Genomic DNA, 14,676 nt, shown 5'->3' on the forward strand with positions numbered 1-14,676 from the left:
TTCATTTGCTGCGAGGAATGCCATGTATATTTTCATTAGGGAAGCGAAAAATAAAAACCCCTACAGCACCTGGTATTCCCAGGCAGTCTCCCAACCCAGTACTAATCAAGCCTCACCCTGCTTAGCTTCCGAGATCTGACGGGATCGGGCGCTGTCAAGGTAGTATGGCCGTAGGTGGAGATTGCTGTCTCATGATATCCTCTCATTCTTAAATCCATGAGCCTATATCTTGCTCCATGCATACACAGAGACTGAGAAAATGACAGGTGCACTCAAATGTACTATAGACGGAATTCTTGATGTCAGAATTCTATTTTGGAAGGTTGCATTGTGTTGAACTTTCAGAGGAAAAAACGATATATTTCTTTGCCACTGCGGGAAAAAAGTAGCAAGAAATGAAACATTTTCATTTGCTGCGAGGAATGCCATGTATATTTTCATTAGGGAAGCGAAAAATAAAAACCCCTACAGCACCTGGTATTCCCAGGCAGTCTCCCAACCCAGTACTAATCAAGCCTCACCCTGCTTAGCTTCCGAGATCTGACGGGATCGGGCGCTGTCAAGGTAGTATGGCCGTAGGTGGAGATTGCTGTCTCATGATATCCTCTCATTCTTAAATCCATGAGCCTATATCTTGCTCCATGCATACACAGAGACTGAGAAAATGACAGGTGCACTCAAATGTACTATAGACGGAATTCTTGATGTCAGAATTCTATTTTGGAAGGTTGCATTGTGTTGAACTTTCAGAGGAAAAAACGATATATTTCTTTGCCACTGCGGGAAAAAAGTAGCAAGAAATGAAACATTTTCATTTGCTGCGAGGAATGCCATGTATATTTTCATTAGGGAAGCGAAAAATAAAAACCCCTACAGCACCTGGTATTCCCAGGCAGTCTCCCAACCCAGTACTAATCAAGCCTCACCCTGCTTAGCTTCCGAGATCTGACGGGATCGGGCGCTGTCAAGGTAGTATGGCCGTAGGTGGAGATTGCTGTCTCATGATATCCTCTCATTCTTAAATCCATGAGCCTATATCTTGCTCCATGCATACACAGAGACTGAGAAAATGACAGGTGCACTCAAATGTACTATAGACGGAATTCTTGATGTCAGAATTCTATTTTGGAAGGTTGCATTGTGTTGAACTTTCAGAGGAAAAAACGATAGATTTCTTTGCCACTGCGGGAAAAAAGTAGTAAAAAATTTCAGAGGTGCCTATATTCAACCTCCTCCTGTTTGGATTTGAACTCACTATCTCTTCCAAGTATCAGCTTGAATACTGCACACCCCAACTCTGTGAGCCACAAGCTCACCATATAACATGCTGAGTGTTCTGAGGCCTGTATGATATATTTCTAAATGACATGGGAGGCATAAGTGTATTATTGTGACCGTTAAAAAAATACATTCTTGAAGAATTACCTTAAATGGAGAAATTAAATCAGAGACTGAGAAAATGACAGGTGCACTCAAATATACTATAGACGGAATTCTTGATGTCAGAATTCTATTTTGGAAGGTTGCATTGTGTTGAACTTTCAGAGGAAAAAACAATATATTTCTTTGCCACTCCGGGAAAAAAGTAGCAAGAAATGAAACATTTTCATTTGCTGCGAGGAATGCCATGTATATTTTCATTAGGGAAGCGAAAAATAAAAACCCCTACAGCACCTGGTATTCCCAGGCAGTCTCCCAACCCAGTACTAATCAAGCCTCACCCTGCTTAGCTTCCGAGATCTGACGGGATCGGGCGCTTTCAAGGTAGTATGGCCGTAGGTGGAGATTGCTGTCTCATGATATCCTCTCATTCTTAAATCCATAAGCCTATATCTTGCTCCATGCATACACAGAGACTGAGAAAATGACAGGTGCACTCAAATGTACTATAGACGGAATTCTTGATGTCAGAATTCTATTTTGGAAGGTTGCATTGTGTTGAACTTTCTGAGGAAAAAACGATATATTTCTTTGCCACTGCGGGAAAAAAGTAGTAAAAAATGAAACATTTTCATTTGCTGCAAGGAATGCCATGTATATTTTCATTAAGGAAGCAAAAAATAAAAACACCCACAGCACCTGGTATTCCCAGGCAGTCTCCCAACCCAGTACTAATCAAGCCTCACCCTGCTTAGCTTCCGAGATCTGACGGGATCGGGCGCTTTCAAGGTAGTATGGCCGTAGGTGGAGATTGCTGTCTCATGATATCCTCTCATTCTTAAATCCATGAGCCTATATCTTGCTCCATGCATACACAGAGACTGAGAAAATGACAGGTGCACTCAAATGTACTATAGACGGAATTCTTGATGTCAGAATTCTATTTTGGAAGGTTGCATTGTGTTGAACTTTCAGAGGAAAAAACGATATATTTCTTTGCCACTGCGGGAAAAAAGTAGCAAGAAATGAAACATTTTCATTTGCTGCGAGGAATGCCATGTATATTTTCATTAGGGAAGCGAAAAATAAAAACCCCTACAGCACCTGGTATTCCCAGGCAGTCTCCCAACCCAGTACTAATCAAGCCTCACCCTGCTTAGCTTCCGAGATCTGACGGGATCGGGCGCTGTCAAGGTAGTATGGCCGTAGGTGGAGATTGCTGTCTCATGATATCCTCTCATTCTTAAATCCATGAGCCTATATCTTGCTCCATGCATACACAGAGACTGAGAAAATGACAGGTGCACTCAAATGTACTATAGACGGAATTCTTGATGTCAGAATTCTATTTTGGAAGGTTGCATTGTGTTGAACTTTCAGAGGAAAAAACGATATATTTCTTTGCCACTGCGGGAAAAAAGTAGCAAGAAATGAAACATTTTCATTTGCTGCGAGGAATGCCATGTATATTTTCATTAGGGAAGCGAAAAATAAAAACCCCTACAGCACCTGGTATTCCCAGGCAGTCTCCCAACCCAGTACTAATCAAGCCTCACCCTGCTTAGCTTCCGAGATCTGACGGGATCGGGCGCTGTCAAGGTAGTATGGCCGTAGGTGGAGATTGCTGTCTCATGATATCCTCTCATTCTTAAATCCATGAGCCTATATCTTGCTCCATGCATACACAGAGACTGAGAAAATGACAGGTGCACTCAAATGTACTATAGACGGAATTCTTGATGTCAGAATTCTATTTTGGAAGGTTGCATTGTGTTGAACTTTCAGAGGAAAAAACGATATATTTCTTTGCCACTGCGGGAAAAAAGTAGCAAGAAATGAAACATTTTCATTTGCTGCGAGGAATGCCATGTATATTTTCATTAGGGAAGCGAAAAATAAAAACCCCTACAGCACCTGGTATTCCCAGGCAGTCTCCCAACCCAGTACTAATCAAGCCTCACCCTGCTTAGCTTCCGAGATCTGACGGGATCGGGCGCTGTCAAGGTAGTATGGCCGTAGGTGGAGATTGCTGTCTCATGATATCCTCTCATTCTTAAATCCATGAGCCTATATCTTGCTCCATGCATACACAGAGACTGAGAAAATGACAGGTGCACTCAAATGTACTATAGACGGAATTCTTGATGTCAGAATTCTATTTTGGAAGGTTGCATTGTGTTGAACTTTCAGAGGAAAAAACGATAGATTTCTTTGCCACTGCGGGAAAAAAGTAGTAAAAAATTTCAGAGGTGCCTATATTCAACCTCCTCCTGTTTGGATTTGAACTCACTATCTCTTCCAAGTATCAGCTTGAATACTGCACACCCCAACTCTGTGAGCCACAAGCTCACCATATAACATGCTGAGTGTTCTGAGGCCTGTATGATATATTTCTAAATGACATGGGAGGCATAAGTGTATTATTGTGACCGTTAAAAAAATACATTCTTGAAGAATTACCTTAAATGGAGAAATTAAATCAGAGACTGAGAAAATGACAGGTGCACTCAAATATACTATAGACGGAATTCTTGATGTCAGAATTCTATTTTGGAAGGTTGCATTGTGTTGAACTTTCAGAGGAAAAAACAATATATTTCTTTGCCACTCCGGGAAAAAAGTAGCAAGAAATGAAACATTTTCATTTGCTGCGAGGAATGCCATGTATATTTTCATTAGGGAAGCGAAAAATAAAAACCCCTACAGCACCTGGTATTCCCAGGCAGTCTCCCAACCCAGTACTAATCAAGCCTCACCCTGCTTAGCTTCCGAGATCTGACGGGATCGGGCGCTTTCAAGGTAGTATGGCCGTAGGTGGAGATTGCTGTCTCATGATATCCTCTCATTCTTAAATCCATGAGCCTATATCTTGCTCCATGCATACACAGAGACTGAGAAAATGACAGGTGCACTCAAATGTACTATAGACGGAATTCTTGATGTCAGAATTCTATTTTGGAAGGTTGCATTGTGTTGAACTTTCTGAGGAAAAAACGATATATTTCTTTGCCACTGCGGGAAAAAAGTAGTAAAAAATGAAACATTTTCATTTGCTGCAAGGAATGCCATGTATATTTTCATTAGGGAAGCAAAAAATAAAAACACCCACAGCACCTGGTATTCCCAGGCAGTCTCCCAACCCAGTACTAATCAAGCCTCACCCTGCTTAGCTTCCGAGATCTGACGGGATCGGGCGCTTTCAAGGTAGTATGGCCGTAGGTGGAGATTGCTGTCTCATGATATCCTCTCATTCTTAAATCCATGAGCCTATATCTTGCTCCATGCATACACAGAGACTGAGAAAATGACAGGTGCACTCAAATGTACTATAGACGGAATTCTTGATGTCAGAATTCTATTTTGGAAGGTTGCATTGTGTTGAACTTTCAGAGGAAAAAACGATATATTTCTTTGCCACTGCGGGAAAAAAGTAGCAAGAAATGAAACATTTTCATTTGCTGCGAGGAATGCCATGTATATTTTCATTAGGGAAGCGAAAAATAAAAACCCCTACAGCACCTGGTATTCCCAGGCAGTCTCCCAACCCAGTACTAATCAAGCCTCACCCTGCTTAGCTTCCGAGATCTGACGGGATCGGGCGCTGTCAAGGTAGTATGGCCGTAGGTGGAGATTGCTGTCTCATGATATCCTCTCATTCTTAAATCCATGAGCCTATATCTTGCTCCATGCATACACAGAGACTGAGAAAATGACAGGTGCACTCAAATGTACTATAGACGGAATTCTTGATGTCAGAATTCTATTTTGGAAGGTTGCATTGTGTTGAACTTTCAGAGGAAAAAACGATATATTTCTTTGCCACTGCGGGAAAAAAGTAGCAAGAAATGAAACATTTTCATTTGCTGCGAGGAATGCCATGTATATTTTCATTAGGGAAGCGAAAAATAAAAACCCCTACAGCACCTGGTATTCCCAGGCAGTCTCCCAACCCAGTACTAATCAAGCCTCACCCTGCTTAGCTTCCGAGATCTGACGGGATCGGGCGCTGTCAAGGTAGTATGGCCGTAGGTGGAGATTGCTGTCTCATGATATCCTCTCATTCTTAAATCCATGAGCCTATATCTTGCTCCATGCATACACAGAGACTGAGAAAATGACAGGTGCACTCAAATGTACTATAGACGGAATTCTTGATGTCAGAATTCTATTTTGGAAGGTTGCATTGTGTTGAACTTTCAGAGGAAAAAACGATATATTTCTTTGCCACTGCGGGAAAAAAGTAGCAAGAAATGAAACATTTTCATTTGCTGCGAGGAATGCCATGTATATTTTCATTAGGGAAGCGAAAAATAAAAACCCCTACAGCACCTGGTATTCCCAGGCAGTCTCCCAACCCAGTACTAATCAAGCCTCACCCTGCTTAGCTTCCGAGATCTGACGGGATCGGGCGCTGTCAAGGTAGTATGGCCGTAGGTGGAGATTGCTGTCTCATGATATCCTCTCATTCTTAAATCCATGAGCCTATATCTTGCTCCATGCATACACAGAGACTGAGAAAATGACAGGTGCACTCAAATGTACTATAGACGGAATTCTTGATGTCAGAATTCTATTTTGGAAGGTTGCATTGTGTTGAACTTTCAGAGGAAAAAACGATAGATTTCTTTGCCACTGCGGGAAAAAAGTAGTAAAAAATTTCAGAGGTGCCTATATTCAACCTCCTCCTGTTTGGATTTGAACTCACTATCTCTTCCAAGTATCAGCTTGAATACTGCACACCCCAACTCTGTGAGCCACAAGCTCAGCATATAACATGCTGAGTGTTCTGAGGCCTGTATGATATATTTCTAAATGACATGGGAGGCATAAGTGTATTATTGTGACCGTTAAAAAAATACATTCTTGAAGAATTACCTTAAATGGAGAAATTAAATCAGAGACTGAGAAAATGACAGGTGCACTCAAATATACTATAGACGGAATTCTTGATGTCAGAATTCTATTTTGGAAGGTTGCATTGTGTTGAACTTTCAGAGGAAAAAACAATATATTTCTTTGCCACTCCGGGAAAAAAGTAGCAAGAAATGAAACATTTTCATTTGCTGCGAGGAATGCCATGTATATTTTCATTAGGGAAGCGAAAAATAAAAACCCCTACAGCACCTGGTATTCCCAGGCAGTCTCCCAACCCAGTACTAATCAAGCCTCACCCTGCTTAGCTTCCGAGATCTGACGGGATCGGGCGCTTTCAAGGTAGTATGGCCGTAGGTGGAGATTGCTGTCTCATGATATCCTCTCATTCTTAAATCCATGAGCCTATATCTTGCTCCATGCATACACAGAGACTGAGAAAATGACAGGTGCACTCAAATGTACTATAGACGGAATTCTTGATGTCAGAATTCTATTTTGGAAGGTTGCATTGTGTTGAACTTTCTGAGGAAAAAACGATATATTTCTTTGCCACTGCGGGAAAAAAGTAGTAAAAAATGAAACATTTTCATTTGCTGCAAGGAATGCCATGTATATTTTCATTAGGGAAGCAAAAAATAAAAACACCCACAGCACCTGGTATTCCCAGGCAGTCTCCCAACCCAGTACTAATCAAGCCTCACCCTGCTTAGCTTCCGAGATCTGACGGGATCGGGCGCTTTCAAGGTAGTATGGCCGTAGGTGGAGATTGCTGTCTCATGATATCCTCTCATTCTTAAATCCATGAGCCTATATCTTGCTCCATGCATACACAGAGACTGAGAAAATGACAGGTGCACTCAAATGTACTATAGACGGAATTCTTGATGTAGGAATTCTATTTTGGAAGGTTGCATTGTGTTGAACTTTCAGAGGAAAAAACGATATATTTCTTTGCCACTGCGGGAAAAAAGTAGCAAGAAATGAAACATTTTCATTTGCTGCGAGGAATGCCATGTATATTTTCATTAGGGAAGCGAAAAATAAAAACCCCTACAGCACCTGGTATTCCGAGGCAGTCTCCCAACCCAGTACTAATCAAGCCTCACCCTGCTTAGCTTCCGAGATCTGACGGGATCGGGCGCTGTCAAGGTAGTATGGCCGTAGGTGGAGATTGCTGTCTCATGATATCCTCTCATTCTTAAATCCATGAGCCTATATCTTGCTCCATGCATACACAGAGACTGAGAAAATGACAGGTGCACTCAAATGTACTATAGACGGAATTCTTGATGTCAGAATTCTATTTTGGAAGGTTGCATTGTGTTGAACTTTCAGAGGAAAAAACGATATATTTCTTTGCCACTGCGGGAAAAAAGTAGCAAGAAATGAAACATTTTCATTTGCTGCGAGGAATGCCATGTATATTTTCATTAGGGAAGCGAAAAATAAAAACCCCTACAGCACCTGGGATTCCCAGGCAGTCTCCCAACCCAGTACTAATCAAGCCTCACCCTGCTTAGCTTCCGAGATCTGACGGGATCGGGCGCTTTCAAGGTAGTATGGCCGTAGGTGGAGATTGCTGTCTCATGATATCCTCTCATTCTTAAATCCATGAGCCTATATCTTGCTCCATGCATACACAGAGACTGAGAAAATGACAGGTGCACTCAAATGTACTATAGACGGAATTCTTGATGTCAGAATTCTATTTTGGAAGGTTGCATTGTGTTGAACTTTCTGAGGAAAAAACGATATATTTCTTTGCCACTGCGGGAAAAAAGTAGTAAAAAATGAAACATTTTCATTTGCTGCAAGGAATGCCATGTATATTTTCATTAGGGAAGCAAAAAATAAAAACACCCACAGCACCTGGTATTCCCAGGCAGTCTCCCAACCCAGTACTAATCAAGCCTCACCCTGCTTAGCTTCCGAGATCTGACGGGATCGGGCGCTTTCAAGGTAGTATGGCCGTAGGTGGAGATTGCTGTCTCATGATATCCTCTCATTCTTAAATCCATGAGCCTATATCTTGCTCCATGCATACACAGAGACTGAGAAAATGACAGGTGCACTCAAATGTACTATAGACGGAATTCTTGATGTCAGAATTCTATTTTGGAAGGTTGCATTGTGTTGAACTTTCAGAGGAAAAAACGATATATTTCTTTGCCACTGCGGGAAAAAAGTAGCAAGAAATGAAACATTTTCATTTGCTGCGAGGAATGCCATGTATATTTTCATTAGGGAAGCGAAAAATAAAAACCCCTACAGCACCTGGTATTCCCAGGCAGTCTCCCAACCCAGTACTAATCAAGCCTCACCCTGCTTAGCTTCCGAGATCTGACGGGATCGGGCACTGTCAAGGTAGTATGGCCGTAGGTGGAGATTGCTGTCTCATGATATCCTCTCATTCTTAAATCCATGAGCCTATATCTTGCTCCATGCATACACAGAGACTGAGAAAATGACAGGTGCACTCAAATGTACTATAGACGGAATTCTTGATGTCAGAATTCTATTTTGGAAGGTTGCATTGTGTTGAACTTTCAGAGGAAAAAACGATATATTTCTTTGCCACTGCGGGAAAAAAGTAGCAAGAAATGAAACATTTTCATTTGCTGCGAGGAATGCCATGTATATTTTCATTAGGGAAGCGAAAAATAAAAACCCCTACAGCACCTGGTATTCCCAGGCAGTCTCCCAACCCAGTACTAATCAAGCCTCACCCTGCTTAGCTTCCGAGATCTGACGGGATCGGGCGCTGTCAAGGTAGTATGGCCGTAGGTGGAGATTGCTGTCTCATGATATCCTCTCATTCTTAAATCCATGAGCCTATATCTTGCTCCATGCATACACAGAGACTGAGAAAATGACAGGTGCACTCAAATGTACTATAGACGGAATTCTTGATGTCAGAATTCTATTTTGGAAGGTTGCATTGTGTTGAACTTTCTGAGGAAAAAACGATATATTTCTTTGCCACTGCGGGAAAAAAGTAGTAAAAAATGAAACATTTTCATTTGCTGCAAGGAATGCCATGTATATTTTCATTAGGGAAGCAAAAAATAAAAACACCCACAGCACCTGGTATTCCCAGGCAGTCTCCCAACCCAGTACTAATCAAGCCTCACCCTGCTTAGCTTCCGAGATCTGACGGGATCGGGCGCTTTCAAGGTAGTATGGCCGTAGGTGGAGATTGCTGTCTCATGATATCCTCTCATTCTTAAATCCATGAGCCTATATCTTGCTCCATGCATACACAGAGACTGAGAAAATGACAGGTGCACTCAAATGTACTATAGACGGAATTCTTGATGTCAGAATTCTATTTTGGAAGGTTGCATTGTGTTGAACTTTCAGAGGAAAAAACGATATATTTCTTTGCCACTGCGGGAAAAAAGTAGCAAGAAATGAAACATTTTCATTTGCTGCGAGGAATGCCATGTATATTTTCATTAGGGAAGCGAAAAATAAAAACCCCTACAGCACCTGGTATTCCGAGGCAGTCTCCCAACCCAGTACTAATCAAGCCTCACCCTGCTTAGCTTCCGAGATCTGACGGGATCGGGCGCTGTCAAGGTAGTATGGCCGTAGGTGGAGATTGCTGTCTCATGATATCCTCTCATTCTTAAATCCATGAGCCTATATCTTGCTCCATGCATACACAGAGACTGAGAAAATGACAGGTGCACTCAAATGTACTATAGACGGAATTCTTGATGTCAGAATTCTATTTTGGAAGGTTGCATTGTGTTGAACTTTCAGAGGAAAAAACGATATATTTCTTTGCCACTGCGGGAAAAAAGTAGCAAGAAATGAAACATTTTCATTTGCTGCGAGGAATGCCATGTATATTTTCATTAGGGAAGCGAAAAATAAAAACCCCTACAGCACCTGGTATTCCCAGGCAGTCTCCCAACCCAGTACTAATCAAGCCTCACCCTGCTTAGCTTCCGAGATCTGACGGGATCGGGCGCTGTCAAGGTAGTATGGCCGTAGGTGGAGATTGCTGTCTCATGATATCCTCTCATTCTTAAATCCATGAGCCTATATCTTGCTCCATGCATACACAGAGACTGAGAAAATGACAGGTGCACTCAAATGTACTATAGACGGAATTCTTGATGTCAGAATTCTATTTTGGAAGGTTGCATTGTGTTGAACTTTCAGAGGAAAAAACGATAGATTTCTTTGCCACTGCGGGAAAAAAGTAGTAAAAAATTTCAGAGGTGCCTATATTCAACCTCCTCATGTTTGGATTTGAACTCACTATCTCTTCCAAGTATCAGCTTGAACACTGCACACCCCAACTCTGTGAGCCACAAGCTCACCATATAACATGCTGAGTGTTCTGAGGCCTGTATGATATATTTCTAAATGACATGGGAGGCATAAGTGTATTATTGTGACCGTTAAAAAAATACATTCTTGAAGAATTACCTTAAATGGAGAAATTAAATCAGAGACTGAGAAAATGACAGGTGCACTCAAATATACTATAGACGGAATTCTTGATGTCAGAATTCTATTTTGGAAGGTTGCATTGTGTTGAACTTTCAGAGGAAAAAACGATATATTTCTTTGCCACTGCGGGAAAAAAGTAGTAAAAAATGAAACATTTTCATTTGCTGCAAGGAATGCCATGTATATTTTCATTAGGGAAGCAAAAAATAAAAACACCCACAGCACCTGGTATTCCCAGGCAGTCTCCCAACCCAGTACTAATCAAGCCTCACCCTGCTTAGCTTCCGAGATCTGACGGGATCGGGCGCTTTCAAGGTAGTATGGCCGTAGGTGGAGATTGCTGTCTCATGATATCCTCTCATTCTTAAATCCATGAGCCTATATCTTGCTCCATGCATACACAGAGACTGAGAAAATGACAGGTGCACTCAAATGTACTATAGACGGAATTCTTGATGTCAGAATTCTATTTTGGAAGGTTGCATTGTGTTGAACTTTCAGAGGAAAAAACGATATATTTCTTTGCCACTGCGGGAAAAAAGTAGCAAGAAATGAAACATTTTCATTTGCTGCGAGGAATGCCATGTATATTTTCATTAGGGAAGCGAAAAATAAAAACCCCTACAGCACCTGGTATTCCGAGGCAGTCTCCCAACCCAGTACTAATCAAGCCTCACCCTGCTTAGCTTCCGAGATCTGACGGGATCGGGCGCTGTCAAGGTAGTATGGCCGTAGGTGGAGATTGCTGTCTCATGATATCCTCTCATTCTTAAATCCATGAGCCTATATCTTGCTCCATGCATACACAGAGACTGAGAAAATGACAGGTGCACTCAAATGTACTATAGACGGAATTCTTGATGTCAGAATTCTATTTTGGAAGGTTGCATTGTGTTGAACTTTCAGAGGAAAAAACGATATATTTCTTTGCCACTGCGGGAAAAAAGTAGCAAGAAATGAAACATTTTCATTTGCTGCGAGGAATGCCATGTATATTTTCATTAGGGAAGCGAAAAATAAAAACCCCTACAGCACCTGGTATTCCCAGGCAGTCTCCCAACCCAGTACTAATCAAGCCTCACCCTGCTTAGCTTCCGAGATCTGACGGGATCGGGCGCTGTCAAGGTAGTATGGCCGTAGGTGGAGATTGCTGTCTCATGATATCCTCTCATTCTTAAATCCATGAGCCTATATCTTGCTCCATGCATACACAGAGACTGAGAAAATGACAGGTGCACTCAAATGTACTATAGACGGAATTCTTGATGTCAGAATTCTATTTTGGAAGGTTGCATTGTGTTGAACTTTCAGAGGAAAAAACGATAGATTTCTTTGCCACTGCGGGAAAAAAGTAGTAAAAAATTTCAGAGGTGCCTATATTCAACCTCCTCATGTTTGGATTTGAACTCACTATCTCTTCCAAGTATCAGCTTGAACACTGCACACCCCAACTCTGTGAGCCACAAGCTCACCATATAACATGCTGAGTGTTCTGAGGCCTGTATGATATATTTCTAAATGACATGGGAGGCATAAGTGTATTATTGTGACCGTTAAAAAAATACATTCTTGAAGAATTACCTTAAATGGAGAAATTAAATCAGAGACTGAGAAAATGACAGGTGCACTCAAATATACTATAGACGGAATTCTTGATGTCAGAATTCTATTTTGGAAGGTTGCATTGTGTTGAACTTTCAGAGGAAAAAACAATATATTTCTTTGCCACTCCGGGAAAAAAGTAGCAAGAAATGAAACATTTTCATTTGCTGCGAGGAATGCCATGTATATTTTCATTAGGGAAGCGAAAAATAAAAACCCCTACAGCACCTGGTATTCCCAGGCAGTCTCCCAACCCAGTACTAATCAAGCCTCACCCTGCTTAGCTTCCGAGATCTGACGGGATCGGGCGCTTTCAAGGTAGTATGGCCGTAGGTGGAGATTGCTGTCTCATGATATCCTCTCATTCTTAAATCCATGAGCCTATATCTTGCTCCATGCATACACAGAGACTGAGAAAATGACAGGTGCACTCAAATGTACTATAGACGGAATTCTTGATGTCAGAATTCTATTTTGGAAGGTTGCATTGTGTTGAACTTTCTGAGGAAAAAACGATATATTTCTTTGCCACTGCGGGAAAAAAGTAGTAAAAAATGAAACATTTTCATTTGCTGCAAGGAATGCCATGTATATTTTCATTAGGGAAGCAAAAAATAAAAACACCCACAGCACCTGGTATTCCCAGGCAGTCTCCCAACCCAGTACTAATCAAGCCTCACCCTGCTTAGCTTCCGAGATCTGACGGGATCGGGCGCTTTCAAGGTAGTATGGCCGTAGGTGGAGATTGCTGTCTCATGATATCCTCTCATTCTTAAATCCATGAGCCTATATCTTGCTCCATGCATACACAGAGACTGAGAAAATGACAGGTGCACTCAAATGTACTATAGACGGAATTCTTGATGTCAGAATTCTATTTTGGAAGGTTGCATTGTGTTGAACTTTCAGAGGAAAAAACGATATATTTCTTTGCCACTGCGGGAAAAAAGTAGCAAGAAATGAAACATTTTCATTTGCTGCGAGGAATGCCATGTATATTTTCATTAGGGAAGCGAAAAATAAAAACCCCTACAGCACCTGGTATTCCGAGGCAGTCTCCCAACCCAGTACTAATCAAGCCTCACCCTGCTTAGCTTCCGAGATCTGACGGGATCGGGCGCTGTCAAGGTAGTATGGCCGTAGGTGGAGATTGCTGTCTCATGATATCCTCTCATTCTTAAATCCATGAGCCTATATCTTGCTCCATGCATACACAGAGACTGAGAAAATGACAGGTGCACTCAAATGTACTATAGACGGAATTCTTGATGTCAGAATTCTATTTTGGAAGGTTGCATTGTGTTGAACTTTCAGAGGAAAAAACGATATATTTCTTTGCCACTGCGGGAAAAAAGTAGCAAGAAATGAAACATTTTCATTTGCTGCGAGGAATGCCATGTATATTTTCATTAGGGAAGCGAAAAATAAAAACCCCTACAGCACCTGGTATTCCCAGGCAGTCTCCCAACCCAGTACTAATCAAGCCTCACCCTGCTTAGCTTCCGAGATCTGACGGGATCGGGCGCTGTCAAGGTAGTATGGCCGTAGGTGGAGATTGCTGTCTCATGATATCCTCTCATTCTTAAATCCATGAGCCTATATCTTGCTCCATGCATACACAGAGACTGAGAAAATGACAGGTGCACTCAAATGTACTATAGACGGAATTCTTGATGTCAGAATTCTATTTTGGAAGGTTGCATTGTGTTGAACTTTCAGAGGAAAAAACGATAGATTTCTTTGCCACTGCGGGAAAAAAGTAGTAAAAAATTTCAGAGGTGCCTATATTCAACCTCCTCCTGTTTGGATTTGAACTCACTATCTCTTCCAAGTATCAGCTTGAACACTGCACACCCCAACTCTGTGAGCCACAAGCTCACCATATAACATGCTGAGTGTTCTGAGGCCTGTATGATATATTTCTAAATGACATGGGAGGCATAAGTGTATTATTGTGACCGTTAAAAAAATACATTCTTGAAGAATTACCTTAAATGGAGAAATTAAATCAGAGACTGAGAAAATGACAGGTGCACTCAAATATACTATAGACGGAATTCTTGATGTCAGAATTCTATTTTGGAAGGTTGCATTGTGTTGAACTTTCAGAGGAAAAAACAATATATTTCTTTGCCACTGCGGGAAAAAAGTAGCAAGAAATGAAACATTTTCATTTGCTGCGAGGAATGCCATGTATATTTTCATTAGGGAAGCAAAAAATAAAAACCCCTACAGCACCTGGTATTCCCAGGCAGTCTCCCAACCCAGTACTAATCAAGCCTCACCCTGCTTAGCTTCCGAGATCTGACGGGATCGGGCGCTGTCAAGGTAGTATGGCCGTAGGTGGAGATTGCT

At 41.6% G+C, this 14,676-nt stretch overlaps 31 non-coding genes across 31 annotated transcripts; all 31 read right to left on the minus strand.

Moving 5' to 3' along the window:
* Positions 1-57: 57 nt before the first annotated feature.
* On the minus strand, positions 58-176 carry LOC142480123 (5S ribosomal RNA). The gene has a single exon (XR_012794782.1). It is a non-coding gene; the product is annotated as a 5S ribosomal RNA (ribosomal RNA).
* Positions 177-462: 286 nt separating this feature from the next.
* LOC142480126 (5S ribosomal RNA) lies at positions 463-581 on the minus strand. Its single transcript, XR_012794784.1, has one exon. It is a non-coding gene; the product is annotated as a 5S ribosomal RNA (ribosomal RNA).
* Positions 582-867: 286 nt separating this feature from the next.
* LOC142480127 (5S ribosomal RNA) lies at positions 868-986 on the minus strand. The gene has a single exon (XR_012794785.1). It is a non-coding gene; the product is annotated as a 5S ribosomal RNA (ribosomal RNA).
* Positions 987-1,662: 676 nt separating this feature from the next.
* LOC142481008 (5S ribosomal RNA) lies at positions 1,663-1,781 on the minus strand. Its single transcript, XR_012795487.1, has one exon. It is a non-coding gene; the product is annotated as a 5S ribosomal RNA (ribosomal RNA).
* A 286-nt stretch (positions 1,782-2,067) lies between these two features.
* LOC142480714 (5S ribosomal RNA) lies at positions 2,068-2,186 on the minus strand. Its single transcript, XR_012795206.1, has one exon. It is a non-coding gene; the product is annotated as a 5S ribosomal RNA (ribosomal RNA).
* Positions 2,187-2,472: 286 nt separating this feature from the next.
* On the minus strand, positions 2,473-2,591 carry LOC142480128 (5S ribosomal RNA). Its single transcript, XR_012794786.1, has one exon. It is a non-coding gene; the product is annotated as a 5S ribosomal RNA (ribosomal RNA).
* A 286-nt stretch (positions 2,592-2,877) lies between these two features.
* On the minus strand, positions 2,878-2,996 carry LOC142480129 (5S ribosomal RNA). The gene has a single exon (XR_012794787.1). It is a non-coding gene; the product is annotated as a 5S ribosomal RNA (ribosomal RNA).
* Positions 2,997-3,282: 286 nt separating this feature from the next.
* Positions 3,283-3,401, minus strand: LOC142480130 (5S ribosomal RNA). The gene has a single exon (XR_012794788.1). It is a non-coding gene; the product is annotated as a 5S ribosomal RNA (ribosomal RNA).
* Positions 3,402-4,077: 676 nt separating this feature from the next.
* LOC142481009 (5S ribosomal RNA) lies at positions 4,078-4,196 on the minus strand. The gene has a single exon (XR_012795488.1). It is a non-coding gene; the product is annotated as a 5S ribosomal RNA (ribosomal RNA).
* Positions 4,197-4,482: 286 nt separating this feature from the next.
* On the minus strand, positions 4,483-4,601 carry LOC142480715 (5S ribosomal RNA). Its single transcript, XR_012795208.1, has one exon. It is a non-coding gene; the product is annotated as a 5S ribosomal RNA (ribosomal RNA).
* A 286-nt stretch (positions 4,602-4,887) lies between these two features.
* Positions 4,888-5,006, minus strand: LOC142480131 (5S ribosomal RNA). Its single transcript, XR_012794789.1, has one exon. It is a non-coding gene; the product is annotated as a 5S ribosomal RNA (ribosomal RNA).
* A 286-nt stretch (positions 5,007-5,292) lies between these two features.
* LOC142480132 (5S ribosomal RNA) lies at positions 5,293-5,411 on the minus strand. Its single transcript, XR_012794790.1, has one exon. It is a non-coding gene; the product is annotated as a 5S ribosomal RNA (ribosomal RNA).
* A 286-nt stretch (positions 5,412-5,697) lies between these two features.
* On the minus strand, positions 5,698-5,816 carry LOC142480133 (5S ribosomal RNA). Its single transcript, XR_012794791.1, has one exon. It is a non-coding gene; the product is annotated as a 5S ribosomal RNA (ribosomal RNA).
* A 676-nt stretch (positions 5,817-6,492) lies between these two features.
* On the minus strand, positions 6,493-6,611 carry LOC142481010 (5S ribosomal RNA). The gene has a single exon (XR_012795489.1). It is a non-coding gene; the product is annotated as a 5S ribosomal RNA (ribosomal RNA).
* A 286-nt stretch (positions 6,612-6,897) lies between these two features.
* On the minus strand, positions 6,898-7,016 carry LOC142480716 (5S ribosomal RNA). The gene has a single exon (XR_012795209.1). It is a non-coding gene; the product is annotated as a 5S ribosomal RNA (ribosomal RNA).
* Positions 7,017-7,302: 286 nt separating this feature from the next.
* Positions 7,303-7,421, minus strand: LOC142480322 (5S ribosomal RNA). Its single transcript, XR_012794972.1, has one exon. It is a non-coding gene; the product is annotated as a 5S ribosomal RNA (ribosomal RNA).
* A 286-nt stretch (positions 7,422-7,707) lies between these two features.
* On the minus strand, positions 7,708-7,826 carry LOC142481016 (5S ribosomal RNA). Its single transcript, XR_012795495.1, has one exon. It is a non-coding gene; the product is annotated as a 5S ribosomal RNA (ribosomal RNA).
* Positions 7,827-8,112: 286 nt separating this feature from the next.
* Positions 8,113-8,231, minus strand: LOC142480717 (5S ribosomal RNA). Its single transcript, XR_012795210.1, has one exon. It is a non-coding gene; the product is annotated as a 5S ribosomal RNA (ribosomal RNA).
* A 286-nt stretch (positions 8,232-8,517) lies between these two features.
* On the minus strand, positions 8,518-8,636 carry LOC142480246 (5S ribosomal RNA). Its single transcript, XR_012794900.1, has one exon. It is a non-coding gene; the product is annotated as a 5S ribosomal RNA (ribosomal RNA).
* Positions 8,637-8,922: 286 nt separating this feature from the next.
* On the minus strand, positions 8,923-9,041 carry LOC142480134 (5S ribosomal RNA). The gene has a single exon (XR_012794792.1). It is a non-coding gene; the product is annotated as a 5S ribosomal RNA (ribosomal RNA).
* A 286-nt stretch (positions 9,042-9,327) lies between these two features.
* Positions 9,328-9,446, minus strand: LOC142480718 (5S ribosomal RNA). The gene has a single exon (XR_012795211.1). It is a non-coding gene; the product is annotated as a 5S ribosomal RNA (ribosomal RNA).
* A 286-nt stretch (positions 9,447-9,732) lies between these two features.
* On the minus strand, positions 9,733-9,851 carry LOC142480324 (5S ribosomal RNA). Its single transcript, XR_012794974.1, has one exon. It is a non-coding gene; the product is annotated as a 5S ribosomal RNA (ribosomal RNA).
* A 286-nt stretch (positions 9,852-10,137) lies between these two features.
* LOC142480135 (5S ribosomal RNA) lies at positions 10,138-10,256 on the minus strand. Its single transcript, XR_012794793.1, has one exon. It is a non-coding gene; the product is annotated as a 5S ribosomal RNA (ribosomal RNA).
* A 676-nt stretch (positions 10,257-10,932) lies between these two features.
* On the minus strand, positions 10,933-11,051 carry LOC142480719 (5S ribosomal RNA). Its single transcript, XR_012795212.1, has one exon. It is a non-coding gene; the product is annotated as a 5S ribosomal RNA (ribosomal RNA).
* Positions 11,052-11,337: 286 nt separating this feature from the next.
* LOC142480326 (5S ribosomal RNA) lies at positions 11,338-11,456 on the minus strand. The gene has a single exon (XR_012794975.1). It is a non-coding gene; the product is annotated as a 5S ribosomal RNA (ribosomal RNA).
* A 286-nt stretch (positions 11,457-11,742) lies between these two features.
* LOC142480137 (5S ribosomal RNA) lies at positions 11,743-11,861 on the minus strand. The gene has a single exon (XR_012794795.1). It is a non-coding gene; the product is annotated as a 5S ribosomal RNA (ribosomal RNA).
* Positions 11,862-12,537: 676 nt separating this feature from the next.
* On the minus strand, positions 12,538-12,656 carry LOC142481011 (5S ribosomal RNA). Its single transcript, XR_012795490.1, has one exon. It is a non-coding gene; the product is annotated as a 5S ribosomal RNA (ribosomal RNA).
* Positions 12,657-12,942: 286 nt separating this feature from the next.
* On the minus strand, positions 12,943-13,061 carry LOC142480720 (5S ribosomal RNA). The gene has a single exon (XR_012795213.1). It is a non-coding gene; the product is annotated as a 5S ribosomal RNA (ribosomal RNA).
* Positions 13,062-13,347: 286 nt separating this feature from the next.
* On the minus strand, positions 13,348-13,466 carry LOC142480327 (5S ribosomal RNA). Its single transcript, XR_012794976.1, has one exon. It is a non-coding gene; the product is annotated as a 5S ribosomal RNA (ribosomal RNA).
* Positions 13,467-13,752: 286 nt separating this feature from the next.
* Positions 13,753-13,871, minus strand: LOC142480138 (5S ribosomal RNA). Its single transcript, XR_012794796.1, has one exon. It is a non-coding gene; the product is annotated as a 5S ribosomal RNA (ribosomal RNA).
* A 676-nt stretch (positions 13,872-14,547) lies between these two features.
* Positions 14,548-14,666, minus strand: LOC142480139 (5S ribosomal RNA). The gene has a single exon (XR_012794797.1). It is a non-coding gene; the product is annotated as a 5S ribosomal RNA (ribosomal RNA).
* Between the last annotated feature and the right edge of the window lie 10 nt (positions 14,667-14,676).

This window comes from Ascaphus truei, unplaced genomic scaffold (genome assembly GCF_040206685.1).
Source record: "Ascaphus truei isolate aAscTru1 unplaced genomic scaffold, aAscTru1.hap1 HAP1_SCAFFOLD_242, whole genome shotgun sequence".
Classification (NCBI taxonomy): Eukaryota; Metazoa; Chordata; class Amphibia; order Anura; family Ascaphidae; genus Ascaphus; species Ascaphus truei.